General features: G+C 38.9%; 1 non-coding gene across 1 annotated transcript; it reads right to left on the bottom strand.

Moving 5' to 3' along the window:
* Positions 1–90: 90 nt before the first annotated feature.
* Positions 91–197, bottom strand: LOC127099725 (small nucleolar RNA R71). Its single transcript, XR_007794200.1, has one exon. It is a non-coding gene; the product is annotated as a small nucleolar RNA R71 (small nucleolar RNA).
* Between the last annotated feature and the right edge of the window lie 15,043 nt (positions 198–15,240).

Raw genomic sequence — 15,240 nt, 5'->3', positions numbered from 1 at the left:
CTTCAATCTTTTCCTTCCAACTCAGTCACCACATGGAACGAGTTGAAGAAAGTCTTTCTTGCCCGATATTTTCCGCCGAGCAAAACAGCTATGTTGAGAGCCCAGATAAATGGATTTAAACAGAAAGATAACGAGTCTCTTTTCGAAGCATGGGAAAGATACAAAGACATGATGAGACTTTGTCCACACCATGGTTTAGAGGACTGGTTAGTAATTCATACCTTCTATAATGGTCTCCTGTACAACACGAGGTTAACAATAGACGCCGCCGCAGGTGGGGCACTAATGAACAAACCTTATGCTGATGCTTACCAACTTATCGAAAGCATGGCCCAGAACCACTATCAGTGGGGAAGCGAACGAACAGTGGTAGAAAAACCTCAAACGAAAACTGGCATGTACGAGATAAGTAACCTTGATCATGTTAACGCAAAAGTGGATGCTCTGGTCCAGAAAATTGAAAGTTTAAATGTATCACCTCCAGCCACCGTGGTAGCCATAACTCAGAATTGCGAAGTCTGTGGAATCCAAGGTCACACTCCTGCAGATTGTCAACTCCTAACAGGAATCCAAGCGGAGCAAGTAAACTATGCTCAAGGAAGCCCCTACTCGCATACCTATAACTCAAATTGGAAGATCATCCAAATTTTTCATATAAGAGTAATAATGCTTTATACGCACCTGGACAATCTCCAAATCAAGCCCCAGCTATACCTCCGGGATATCAAAAGCCGATCCCATCTACACCTAACAATAACGCCCCTAGGAAATCCAACTTGGAAATCATGATGGAAAACTTTATAGCTTCTCAACAGCAAACCAATAAAGATTTCTTAAACCAGAATGTACACACTGGCGAACAAATTAAACAACTAGCAAGTAAAGTAGATGCCCTGGCTACCCATAACAAAATGCTGGAAACGCAAATATCACAAGTAGCTCAACAACAAGCACCTACTGCTGCCCCAACTGGTACATTTCCTGGACAACCCCAACCTAACCCGAGAAGCCACGCTCATGCAATTATACTGAGAAGTGGAACGGAAGTGGAAGGACCGTCTGATCCAAGGGTAGAAAACCAAAACTCTGAAAAGTCAACTGAGGAGGAAAGTGAACCTAAGAAAAAGGAAGAGAGTAATAAGGAAACCATAGAAAAGAAGGAACCTTATGTACCTCCACCACCCTATAAACCACCTATCCCTTACCCTCAAAGGCTTATTAAAACCAAAGATGCGGGCCAATTTAAAAAATTTGTTGACCTACTGAAACAATTAAACGTCACAATTCCTTTTACAGAAGCTATTACGCAGATGCCCTCATATGCTAAGTTCTTGAAAGAAATTCTCTCTAATAAAAGGAAACTTGAAGATAGCGAAACCGTTACACTCACCGCTGAATGTAGCGCTATAATCCAGAATATGCCTCCTAAACTTAAAGACCCAGGTAGTTTCTCTATACCCTATCACATAGGAAAATTTGTCATTGACAAAGCCTTATGCGATTTAGGAGCCGGTATTAGTGTTATGCCTTTATCCATATGCAAGAAACTGGAAATGGGAGAATTAAGACCAACTAAAATGTCTGTGCAACTAGCAGATCGTTCCGTTAGATATCCTATAGGAATTCTTGAAAACGTTCCCGTGCGCATAGGTCAATTCTACATTCCAACCGATTTTATAATTATGGATATTAGAGAAGATGAAGTTACACCCATTATACTGGGAAGACCGTTCTTAGCAACTGCCGGTGCAATCATAGACGTAAAACGAGGACGACTCACTTTCGAAGTAGGAGAAGAGAAAATTGAGTTCATTCTTTCCAAATTTTTGAAAGCACCTGCAATAGAAGATTCATGTTACTTCATGGATATCATCGATGAATGCATAAAAGAAACAGAGTTAGAAAAAGACAAATCATCTGACTATCTTGTAGAAAACAAACTTAACCAATGTTTAGCAATAACACCGGACCCTACGCAATGCCTTAAGAAACCAACCCTAGACTTGAAAACACTTCCCAAAAACCTGAGATATGAATTCCTAGACTTAGAACTTGAACGACCAGTGATAGTTAATGCATACCTAGGAAGACTCGAAACAGAAAAACTCCTGCATATCTTAAGAAAATATCCAACCGCACTAGGATACAACATCACCGATCTTAAAGGAATAAGTCCTTCTATCTGTATGCACCGCATCATGCTAGAAGAAGACTGTAAAACTTCTAGGGAACACCAGAGGAGACCAAACCCGATCCTGAGTGAGGTAGTGAAGAAAGAAATAACCAAGTTATTAGAGGCAGGTATCATATATCCTATATCTGATAGCAAATGGGTTAGTCCTGTACACGTAGTACCAAAGAAAGGAGGTGTAACAGTCATTGAAAATGAAAAAGGAGAAACTATAACCAAACGTATCGAATCGGGATGGAGAATGTGCATTGACTATAGGAAACTAAACAAAGCAACCCGAAAAGACCATTTCCCTTTACCATTCATTGACCAGATGTTAGAACGATTAGCAAAACATTCTCATTTCTGTTATCTAGACGGTTATTCAGGCTTCTTTCAAATACCAATTCATCCTGATGACCAAGAAAAGACAACATTCACATGTCCTTTTGGTACCTTCGCTTATAGACGAATGCCGTTTGGCTTGTGTAATGCTCCTGCAACCTTCCAAAGATGCATGATGGAAATATTCGCCGATTTTCTCAAAAACATCAAAGAAGTATTTATGGATGACTTTTCCGTATGCGGACAAAGCTTTGAAGAATGCCTTGAAAACCTAGAAAGAGTTCTAGAGCGATGTGTAAAAGTAAACCTAGTACTTAATTGGGAAAAATGCCACTTTATGGTACAAGAAGGAATTGTTTTAGGACACATCATCTCGAACAGAGGAATTGAAGTAGACAAAGCCAAAATAGAGGTAATCGAAAACCTTCAACCCCCGAAAACTGTGAGAGAAGTACGAAGCTTCTTAGGACATGCCGGTTTTTACCGACGATTCATTAAAGACTTCTCTAAGATAACTAAACCTTTAACCGGGCTATTGATGAAGGATGCTGAATTCATATTCGACAATAGATGTTTAGAAGCATTTCAAACGCTTAAACAAGCATTGATCTCCGCACCCATAATGCAGACACCAGATTGGAACGAACCATTCGAAATAATGTGTGATGCCAGTGATTACGTTGTAGGCGCTGTTTTAGGACAACGAAAGGATAAAAAGCTTCACGTTATATATTACGCAAGTAGAACTCTAGATGAAGCACAAATGAATTACGCCACAACCGAGAAAGAACTTCTAGCAGTAGTGTTTGCGCTAGATAAATTTCGTTCTTACTTGGTCGGAGCCAAAATAATCATCTACACTGATCACGCTGCTATCAAATACCTCTTAACAAAAAAGGATGCTAAACCTAGACTCCTAAGGTGGATCCTGTTGCTACAAGAGTTCGATTTGGAAATCAAAGACAAGAAAGGAATTGAAAACGTAGTAGCAGATCACCTTTCTAGACTTGAGAACCTTGAACCGGAAAGAACATCAATTAACGATGATTTCTCGTACGATAAACTTATAGCTACTTTGGAAGAAAATAACAATGATAAACAGGTAGAAACCACCTTAGCTATATCTGTTACACCATGGTACGCTGACTTCGTCAATTATTTAGCTGTCGGAATAGTTCCACCTACTTTATCCTACCAGCAGAAGAAACGATTCTTTTATGACATAAAACACTATTACTGGGATGACCCCTTACTTTTTAAAAGAGGCCCCGATGGTATTTTCCGTCGGTGTATACCCGAAGAAGAGATAGAAAATATAATCCAACATTGTCACTCCGCTCCTTATGGTGGACATGCAAGTACATCCAAGACCTGCTCTAAAATCCTACAAGCCGGTTTTTATTGGCCAAATATATGGAAGGATGTACATGCAGCTATTAAGAAATGTGACAGATGTCAACGCACAGGAAACATATCTAGACGTGACGAGATGCCACAAAAGGGCGTTTTGGAAGTAGAGATTTTCGACGTGTGGGGAATAGACTTCATGGGACCTTTTCCATCCTCTTTCGGTAACAAATACATACTCGTGGCAGTTGACTACGTATCGAAATGGATTGAAGCTATAGCTTCTCCAACAAACGACACACGAGTAGTAACCAAACTCTTTAAGAATATAATATTTCCAAGGTTTGGTGTCCCAAGAATAGTAGTCAGTGATGGTGGATCGCATTTCATATCCAAGGTACTCGAAAAACTACTGTTTAAGTATGGCATAAGACATAGAGTAGCGACACCTTACCACCCTCAAACCAGTGGGCAAGTGGAAGTGTCTAACAGAGAAATCAAACAGATACTAGAAAAAACAGTCGCCACCTCAAGGAAAGACTGGTCATTGAAATTACCAGAAGCTTTATGGGCTTACCGAACTGCTTACAAAACTCCCATAGGGACAACTCCATTTAAGCTCATTTATGGAAAATCCTGTCACCTCTCGGTAGAATTAGAACATAAAGCCTATTGGGCTATTAAAAATCTAAATTTAAACTATAAGGCCGCCGGTGAAAAGAGAATCCTTGATATAAGCGAATTAGAGGAACTCAGAAGAGACGCTTACGAAAATGCCAGAATCTACAAGGAAAGAACAAAACAATGGCATGACAAGCGCATATCAAGGAAAATCTTCAAACAAGGCGATGCAGTCCTTTTATTTAACTCTAGGCTAAAGTTATTCCCGGGAAAACTACGATCTAGATGGTCAGGTCCTTTTCATATCATAAATGTCTTTCCCAGTGGAGCGGTAGAAATTAAAGGCAAATCTATGGAACCATTTACCGTAAACGGGCAACGTCTAAAACATTATCACTATGCAGAAAACAATGAAGATTCGCAAGTCTTGCACTTAGACGAAATGCCTCCAGAATTTATAGATTATAATTGATAGTTTTTATGTCGAGCTTGCGACATTAAACAAAGCGCTTAGTGGGAGACAACCCACCAATATTTATATTTTCATTTCTTCCTTAATTATTCTTTTAAATTTTAGTTAGTATTCTTTCTTAGTTTATTTTTAATTTATAAAAAAAAAACTTTTTTTCTTCTTCTTTCGGCATTTGGCCAAATCCTGACTAAAACTATTTTTTTTCTTTTCTCTAGCTAACATTAACCTGATGGGACAAATTGATCGTATGGGTATCAAATTCAGAGGGAAAGCTCAGAAACAAAAGTTTGAGGAACTAGCCACGAGAGAGATGCTACCTAGCCTGTATGCTGATGACTGGGCAATGACTGCCCTTGGACTAAGAGAAAGTGTCCTGTATTTGTTGAGTCAGATTGGGTGGGAAACCTCTCCTATCCGTAGACATTTCGTCACTTACCGGAGACTAACACTAGAATTCCTTAGCTCCCTGATCTATCTACCCAGCCATGGAAAAGGAATAAGCAGAGGTTTTATTCAGTTCAGAATGTTTAACATGGAGTATCAATTTAATATTCAAGACTTTACTAACCTTTTAGGTTTCCCTACCTCCTTTGACACATTCACAGTGAGCCAAGAAAAACTTTTTGAATATAGAGAACTTGAACACTTTTGGGGAAGCTTGACTGAAAATGACGATCCCGAGGAACATGAGTTTCTCTCTGGAAACATACATAACCCAGCCTTTCGCTATTTCCATAAGATCCTGACCCACACCTTATTTGGGAAGAAGCCAAACAGTACCACCGTTTCACGTGATGAACTCTTCATCATATTTTGTGCTTCCCAGAACCATCCAGTAAACGGTGCCACTTTTATGTTGGCAAATTTAGACCACCTTATCCAAGACGAACGAGCACCAATTCGAATAGGCGGTTTGATAACCATGATTGGTAATGCTATCGGATTACGTCAGCCTATGCTTGACTTAAGCCCTTTTTGTGGCATTACTATTATGAGTATACCCTTCCTCTTCAACACTATGTTTATAGCAAACCTAGGGTCTGACGAGTTTGAGCTTATAATTAATAACCAAGTTCTTTGCCTATTCACCTTGCCCAGTCCTGCGACTAGTGTTCATAACCGCAATAACTGGCTCTACAATCTGAACGCAACACCCTCTCCAGCTAGATCTACTGAATCCATCCAGGACTATGAGATTTGTGATGACCAGATTCCTTATGCTGAATCTGACCCCCAGACACCATCTGGTTACTATGATATTGATCCTCCTCCTCAGTCTGTCCCGACCGAAGAATCAGCGATACCCGATCTTAGACATCATATGCCCGGAGTTGATTATAACACCACCATTCAAGCTCTGATGTCAGAACAAGACGCCCTCAGAGAAGAGTTAGCTAACATGGGACAAGAATTTCTAGGATACATGAACAGTATGACAAATCAGTTCCACAAGTTGCTAAACCATGTTAACTCCTTTGCTCCTCCGGCCAGAGATCGTGCAGATGGATAGAAGTTGTTTTTTTTCTTAGTTATTTAGTTTTAAGTTAGATTATTCATTAATGTCATTTCAAATTATGTTCGTATTTGTTTCTCTTTCGCATTTTTTTTGTTGTTTTCTCCTCCAATGTTACATTATGATTATTTTATGAAGCTATTGATTTATTTTACTTTACTATGAACTATGCAATATCTATCAATAATGCTCTCTACTGTTGCTGCCTACATAACTTATTAAAGAAAAATATATTTATGCACTATTATACAAAGTAGAATAGCATGCAAGGGAAATTTAAATAGCCAAATAAAATAATCTGAAGCAAAACAAAATAATAAAAATAAATTACTATAATTATTATAAAGAACGCAATCAGTAACCCGTGCCAAGATGACTGTGTGACGAGCGTCACACACGCCATCACTGTCGTCACACCAAGTACTTGTGACGCCCGTAACGCCCCTGTCACGAGCGTAACACCTTCAGACTAGGTGAACGTTACAAGCCGTTGGAGAGACGACCGTTACAGCATTTCACCTTTTTTACCTTCCCCATTTATTCACATTAACCCACATTTATTTAATTTTCAACCACTTCCTTTCCAACTTCAAATTTTTTTCCTATAAATACCCACCATACCTTTCTTCCTACATCACAACAATTCTATACAATCCAATATATTTCTTTTCTTTCCTAATTACTTCTTCCAACTCATTCATCAGTATGGCGGGAAATCAAAATTTCGGAAATATCATCTTTCGATCCAAAGATGATAATTATCAAAGGGAGCAGTTCGAGCGTTTCCAACAACGAGGTGTCACCTCTACCAGGTATCCTGATCTAACTTGTTTACAAGAATTAGGATTACTTCAAGGTATAGAATGGATGCTCCGTCTTGCTGATTTAACCTTCCTTTGCACGCATAATCAACCTACCTACCCCTCCCTAACCTTAGAATTCTTAAGTTCATACGCGTACAACACTCCCACCGGTGAAGACGAGTACTTAACCGGTACCGCAACCTTCCGTATGTTCAACACCGAATACTCCCTATCCCAAAACCAATTGAGCACCATGCTACAATTCCCTGTAGAAGGTCAAGTCCTCCCTAGAATACCTCCAAACTCCCAGTGGCATATAAACGCTTTCGACCTTTTCAGGAAAATATCCGGTGTAGATACCAACAACTGGGATGTGCTCCTTGTTTCCCATATACATAACCCAACCATCCGGTACTTTATCCGCATCCTGCAAAACACAGTTTTCGGAAGACCGAACAACAGCAAAGTCAACGCCAAGGAATTATTCTTCCTCCACTGCGTTTTTGCAGCAGATACACAGGTAAACGCCGCCTCCTTCCTATTTCATCATATCCGCACCTTATGTGCTAGAGGCCGACAACCTTTTGTAATTGGTGGATTAATCACCACCATAGCACTTGGCTTAAACCTAGGGGACCGACTCCAAACTTTAGAATCTTTACCACCCCTATTTATGGATATAAGCTACTGTAGGTCCAGCCGCCTAATTAAGAACAGAGTAGGCGGAGGGTATTACCTTATGGTGAACAACCAGGAAGTCCCAAGCGTTGTTCTACCCAACATTGCCCTAACAGATGTCACCAACCCCAACCGCCACCTCTATGATCTAAATGCTCCCGAAGCTACCGAGCCTGCACAAGCAAACCCGTCTACAGGCGAGTTCGAAGACATGGAGCACGGTGATCATGCTCCTGCACAACAGTCAGCCCCGCTCAACCCTTCCGATGATGCAGTTGGTCCATCCTCACGACGTCGTCGACGAAGAAGGTCTGTAACCAACGACGACATCATGGATGCTATTGATGGTATGCAAGCACAGAATCTCGAAATGATGCAAATGATGCGCCAAATGCAACAACAAGAGGAAGCGAGGAATGCCATAACCGATCAGCGGTTCACTGAGTTGTTCAGCAGATTTGACGACTTAGAAATACGTCAACGATCACCAGGTCCAAGAACAAGAGGCGGAAGGCCGCATTGACTTTCGTTTCCTTTTCCTTTTCTTTTTGTATTTCTTTTGATTTCCTTGAAACATTGGGGACAATGTTTCATTTAAGTATTGGGGGGGGGGGGGGGGGGACCGTGTTCTTTCTATCCTCCCTTCTTCAAGTATGTACCTTTCTTTTCATTGTTATTTCCCTTATAAAAAAACAAAAAAAAAATTTATAATATAGATTTATTTTAAGTTAAGTCCCTAGTGTGAAAATTTCTATTATCTATTCCCTCAAAAATTTTCATGAGCCATAACAAAAATTCAACACACTCAGTAAGTATAAAGGTTGCTTATTTTATCGAACTTGAACAAATTAAGACAAAAACTATTACCGCCCCAACACTCTAAACAAACCTCAACTTGTTAGATCAGAAAGGCAACTGTTATACAAGTCCTTGAACTTTTAGTTTTATAGTAACCCCGAGTAGTTTATACAAGAAGTCAGCACCATCTTAATAGCAAACTACGTGGAGGGCCGATGAATATAAGTGAATGATTCCCAAAATAAATAAATAAAAAAAAAAAAAAATATATATATATATATATATAGCAGGAAATGCACTAACTAAGTTAGGTGATCCTTACCAGATCATTTAATCTAAAGGTTGTAGATCATGAGAAAGCATAATATGAAAGATCCGTTATGAGTTGGTTCAGCAGGTATCTGGTACTGAACTTGGTCGGGCGGACTACGGTCCGATCCCCCGCAATTCGCAATGGACTAAGTAACGAAGTTATCCGACTCATGTACCAGAGCTTCAAGCTAAAAAGGGGATCAGAATCACTAACTGGTTACTCCACTATGTACGCGAAAAGATAAAGGGCTTAATGTGATTTCGCTAGAATGAAAACGGGTGAAATAAGAGTAAAAGAACCAGGCTAGCTATAATAGCATGACTCGAACTGGTTTGCATAAGGTGGGGGTTATCTGAGGTTGTGACGGTAGTCCTTGCTGTCGAGATTAGACTCAAGATACTTCAAAACGAAATCTACTCGCAACCTAGTACGAATTGATGTGTGTTTTGAAATTTCATTTGGCTAAAATTTTAAAAACAAGTTCTATACTGTATTTTGCTTGAGGACAAGCAAAGATCTAAGTATGGGGGAGTTTGATAACATGAAATAATATCACATTCTAGGACTCAATTTAATTAAATTATATTATTATTTACTTCAATTTATTTCATTTTATTCGATATTACTCGGTATTTTCTTTCTATTTATCTCAGGTAGTTTATTTGAAGCACAAGTGAAAAACGAAGAAAAGGAGGTGCAAAAAGGAATGAAAAGAAGCAAATATCAAAAGCCAAAGTCCAGCCCAAAAGCACAGGCGTTGCGCCTGTGACGAGCGTCACACAGGCTGTGACGAGCGTCACGCTTTGCCCACTTGTGTTACGAGCGTAACACATGGTGTGACGGATGTCACACCATTCTCCTATATTTTTGGCTTCAGAAGCGCAACAAAGACGTTGAGGCCTATTGTTACGCTTGACCATTTGCAACGTGAAGACCCTTTACGCGGAAGACCTTTGGAAACAGTTACAACAAGTGACCAATATAAATAGTAGTTTTTTGCAAACCCTACGGAGTTTTTTCTTCTTCGTCGTTTTTAGCCACTTAGTTCAATTTTCTTCTTCCAGCCGTGCGAGCATATCATTATTTTTCCTTTACTGTTTTTGTTTTTTTTAATTGCAATTCTTATTTTTACTTTCCTTTCCAGTTAATCTTTCAGCACTTAATTAATTTTTCGCACAATAGTTTCTACACCGGAAACTATTGTGTACCTTTTACTAGATCTAACCTTACGTTAGACCCTAGATTTTTATTCCTTCACTTTTATTTTCCTGTCCGATTGAAGAATTCAAGAACAAATCCAACCGGTCTGTGGTGGAGTGTTCAAGATTGCTATAAATTATTCAGGTTCTTTAATTTATATATGCTTTATTTTACTGTTTATTTATGTTATCTGCCTGAGATGGAATTATTTATGCATGCTGATTATTTAGATCTGTTTAGTATGTCTGGCTAATTTATTTAGGTATCGGTATGTAGAGTAAGCGGAATGAAGGAATCAAAACTAAGTTGGTTTAATTACATTTAAAAATAAAATCACTCTTTTTACGGTTTCAATTTACAGGTTTAATAACAAGGTTTTGTACGAAAGTAAAAGACATAAAGAAGTTAAAATCAATAGAACGAGAGTTTGAGTTTTTAACTGGACAGTGTAAATTGGACATTAATTCTAGATCAGGGCGAAAACAATGTTTAGAGTTAATTAAATTCTAATCTTTTTCAAAAAGTATTTTTAAAGGTTGAATGTGAGGACGAGAGTTAAGCATTTGAATTTAATTATATAATCTAAGTCAACAGAGCGAGAGTTTGAGACAAGGGTGTTTAAACGATTAGTGTTTTCTTAAAAAGAGTTTCTACAGATTCTATTGTTTTCAAAAAGTGATTTTGGACTTAACTAATAAGTGACAGCTACGTTAATATAAAATCATAGTTTATTCAACAGAGCGAGAGTTTGAGAAAAGGCTTTTAATCAATAGTGTCTACCGAAAGGATTTATTTTAAAACCAAGAAACCAACGAAGAATTGATTCCCTAATTACGACGAACTACATACCGATATCCGTTTGATTAATATTTAATTTAGATCTTATTTTAGTTTTAACTTTTCCCCCAAACAATCAAAGTATTATCCGCCTTAGCTTTACGAAGTAACCTTAGAAAACGGTATATCGATTCATAAGTCCCTGTGGGATCGATATCTTTTAAAACTACGCGATAGAACTGTGCACTTGCAGTTTGTACCCCAAATTCGACTCATAAAGTCGCGATCAGCTTTTCCACCCCATATGATGGGATAAGAAATTCCCTAAAAATAAATCCTCCAAAGCACTCCCACCTAAATCCCTCTTATTTTTCTCTCGATCATTTCCTTTTTTTCGAAGTCCTCTTTCCAAACAAAACATATGGTGCAATAATGGTTAGCACAACATAACTTCTCCTTAACATCTATTTATAATATATTGATATAGAAGTGTATATCCTAACGCTAAAATATCAACTCCATTTGTATCACATATCTCCATAGTCCGATATATCACCTTTCAAAATTCATTTTATTATTTAAAAAGTCAAATACAATATTTATTTTCTATTGGAGATCACATGTTCAAAATCTAGCAAATACAAAAAAAAATCTTATTTTAAACTAAATGATTTAAGAAGACAACCATTACACAAACTATATATTTCAAAATTAAAATAGATCTACGAATCCAATATAGCAGCAATAAAAATAACATTTCAAAACCAATGTCTTTAATCTCAAAATAATTCTTACACAATTTTTAAAATTCATTCACTCTCAATTGATCTTAAAATATAATAGAATATGCAACAATCTTTCACTATTTGTATATATTTAAGTACTATATTATTCATACGATACAATACAAATAAACTAAAGAAAAACAACAACATCTTTGATTTCTCAAATACGAGTGTCATACGGTGAACTGACTTTTTGTATTTTTGCTTTTAATCGCAATGTTGCGGATAGCAAGAGTCGCCACCGACTTTTCTTTTATCCAATAAGGAAAGGTGGAAAAGAACAGGAAAGACCTTAATTAGATTTTGGGTTCGGGAGGTACATTATACAAAGGGAAGGTGTTAGCACCCTTTGTATCCATGGTTATCCATGGGCTCTTAATTGCTTGATCACTTATGTTTGTCTTGTCTGAAAAAAAAGTGTTCGTGAATTGTTTAGAAAATGTTTTGAAAAGAAAAAAAAAAGAACTTAATTTTGTAATGATTCTCGTATGAATGTATACAAAGTGGTTATCTCGTTTAGTTTTGAAAATGGTTTAGAAAAATATAACTTGGCAATGATTCTAGTATGAATGTATACCAAGTGGTGATTTTCTAGTATTTATGAAGTGTGAAAAGTATTTTTAAATTGTGAGTAAGCAATTAAGAGTTATACCTACCCAAGGTCTTGATGGGCATTTCCTATCCTTGTGAGGGTAAAACCGTCCTTATTATTGAGAAATAAGTAGTTTTATCCTTTGGATGTAAAAGGGTCATCGTAGGGTCCTCGTTTGGTCATTGAAGGCAACAATTGTAAGGATACCTTAGCATTCGAAGGGACACTCATCATTTAACCGTAGGCTAAACCGAAGGGTCATCGAGAGACAAAATCATATATTTGAAGGCAACATCCGAGGGACTATGATTTATTTTATGATGATTTAATCGAAGGGTCTTGGCTAAGGGTATCCCCACATTCGCGGGACATGACCATAATACCGTAATATCGTAGGGTAACAAAGAGAGGTCCAAGATCGCATATTTAAAGGCAAAGTTTTACAATTAATTAGATAGCCGTAATCGATTAAGTAATTAGGTCCACATTAAAATCGATGAAATCAATACATTAAAATCAGCTAGATAATTTAGGATGTATCTCCACATTAAAATTAAGTAATTCAGAATCCATCTCCATAAGGGTATCCCACAAATGAAGTGGAATACTTAGCCGGCCATTTCTTCGGGAATGTGTAAGCCTTTACACAATTCAACACACGGGTTAGAACATCGAGATAAAGTACAATTGAAAATTGCACCACAAAATAAACACAACAGTCATAAAGTCAGGCCAAATAATGCAGAATTATAACAAATCTTGATTAGATAAACCTAAGGCAGAACAGAAAAGAAACAAAACAGCCACTGTCCCGTTCGCTCCTGCTTCGCCTAGCGAAGGCTTAGCGAGTGCTCGCTACAGGCTCGCTTAGCAATGTGCTAGCGAGCTGCTACGGGTTTTGAGTTTGATAGCAGCATGATCTCCGGCACCCTGAACTTTATGGAATTTAATTACAGGAATAGCATGGACAAACATTCAGGATATTCAGGCATACTTAAATTCACATGTGAAATCAAATTACATATCCGAAAATTTAATCATGATGCCTTATGTATGTAGCGATTACCGATTAAAAGCATAAAACAGTAGTGATGCGCAAACCTGTTTGCAATGGAATTGCAGCTTTGGATTGGCAAATCGGGTCGAATTGGGCGGAGGTAACTTCGGCGCGGATGAGCGGCCTTAAGGGTTTCTTTACTCGGAATTCTCTGAATTGGTCTCCAGGGTTTCTATGCCAGGGTTTCCGTCCGTCCTCGTCTGTTTTCGTTCTCCTTTTCGTGACTGAAGTGTCGGTATTTATAGTGATTGTGGTGACCAAATGGGCTCAGAATGAAGCCCAAAAATTCTGATATATCGCAAGCTTCGCTAGGCGAGCGTTGTAGCGAAGGGTTCGCTAGGCGAAGGATTTGCTCGCCTAGCGAGCAGGCCATCTGTGACCTAATGGGCTTAGAATGCAGCCCAAAAATTCTGGTATTCGCAAGCTTCGCTAGGCGAAGGAGTTGCTCGCCTAGCGAGCAAGCTAGTTTGGGCCTTTTTCTGGATTGGGCCTGTTGTGAGCTGGGCTCTTGTTCCTTTAAGGTCAATGCCTTGAAAAATAAGTTGGAGTGCCTTGAAAAATGCCTTGTAATATGAACGGGCAAATTTTGGGGTATGACAGCTGCCCCTGTTCAAGATTCTTGAACCGAGAGAGTTAGAATGGTAAGTGCGCTATTCGTGGTCTGGAGGTGGAAGATTATTGAACATTAGAATGCCCAAAATTTTGCACCTGTTAATGGAGATGGGCTTAAAGATGCCATCCAGGTAGTTTGATGATGAGAGCTTCAGAGTGCGTCGTACATTAGACGATATCTGAAGACATGGGTGTCATATCGGGCCGTACGCTAGACTGTATGGTGAGTCATCCATTCGGCTGTCGACTTTGCTGGGGAGTCAGGATGTGTCATACACTGCTGGGGATAAGGGATCAGAATGGATCATACACTAGATCGTATCTGAATAGCAGAGTGAACCGTCCCTTAGGCTGCATCTGGAGAGGTAAAGGTCAGAATGGATCGTACGCTAGATCGTGTCTGAGTAGCAGAATGAGTTGTCCATCAGGCCGGTGACTCCGCTGGGGATGAAATACCAGACTGGATCGTACGCTAGACTGCATCCGAGTTGCAGAATGGGCCGTCCATCAGGCAGTATCTGAGAGGGGTAGTCGTATGCTAGGCTACACGTCAGAAGGTACCGTACGCTAGGTAGTCTCGGAGAAATGAAAGGTCCAACTGGGTCGTAAATTAGACCGTATTGGAGTAGTTGAATGTCAGAATGGATCGTCCGTTAGATCGTATCTGAGTGGAAGGAGTCATATGTTGAGCTGAATCAGAATGAACCGTACGTTAGATTGTATCTGATCGTATTTGTAGATGCTGTATTTGCAATAAATGGCCGGGATGGGCTTAAAGATACCATCCTTAGGAGGATAATTAACCTGAAAAATAAAGTTAGCTTCATGCCATGTCATGATGCATGAGATGTTTTATGCTTTCGACGATAAATGTGAACAATGCATGCATGCGTATGCTGTGAAATGATGTAATGAATGAATTATGCATCTGAAAAGTTCTTCCCGGGGACTCTACTGGGGAAATAAATCTCAGTCTTCTGGTTGGAGATACTGGTATCGGTGATCCTTTCTTAGCTGGGGATACTTGATTCTTGTCTGATGGTAGAAATATTCGACAGAGCCTGGCTGGGGATGGAAGAGATGACCAATTTGTCTAGTAATGCCAATTGCTTCTGGGGAATAACTGGCTTTGCTGGGGGATAGAATCAGCAACGGAT

Source organism: Lathyrus oleraceus, chromosome 6 (assembly GCF_024323335.1).
Source record: "Lathyrus oleraceus cultivar Zhongwan6 chromosome 6, CAAS_Psat_ZW6_1.0, whole genome shotgun sequence".
NCBI lineage: Eukaryota > Viridiplantae > Streptophyta > Magnoliopsida > Fabales > Fabaceae > Lathyrus > Lathyrus oleraceus.
The sequence above is the reverse complement of the archived record's forward strand: the minus strand, read 5'-3'. Positions and strand labels throughout refer to the sequence as shown.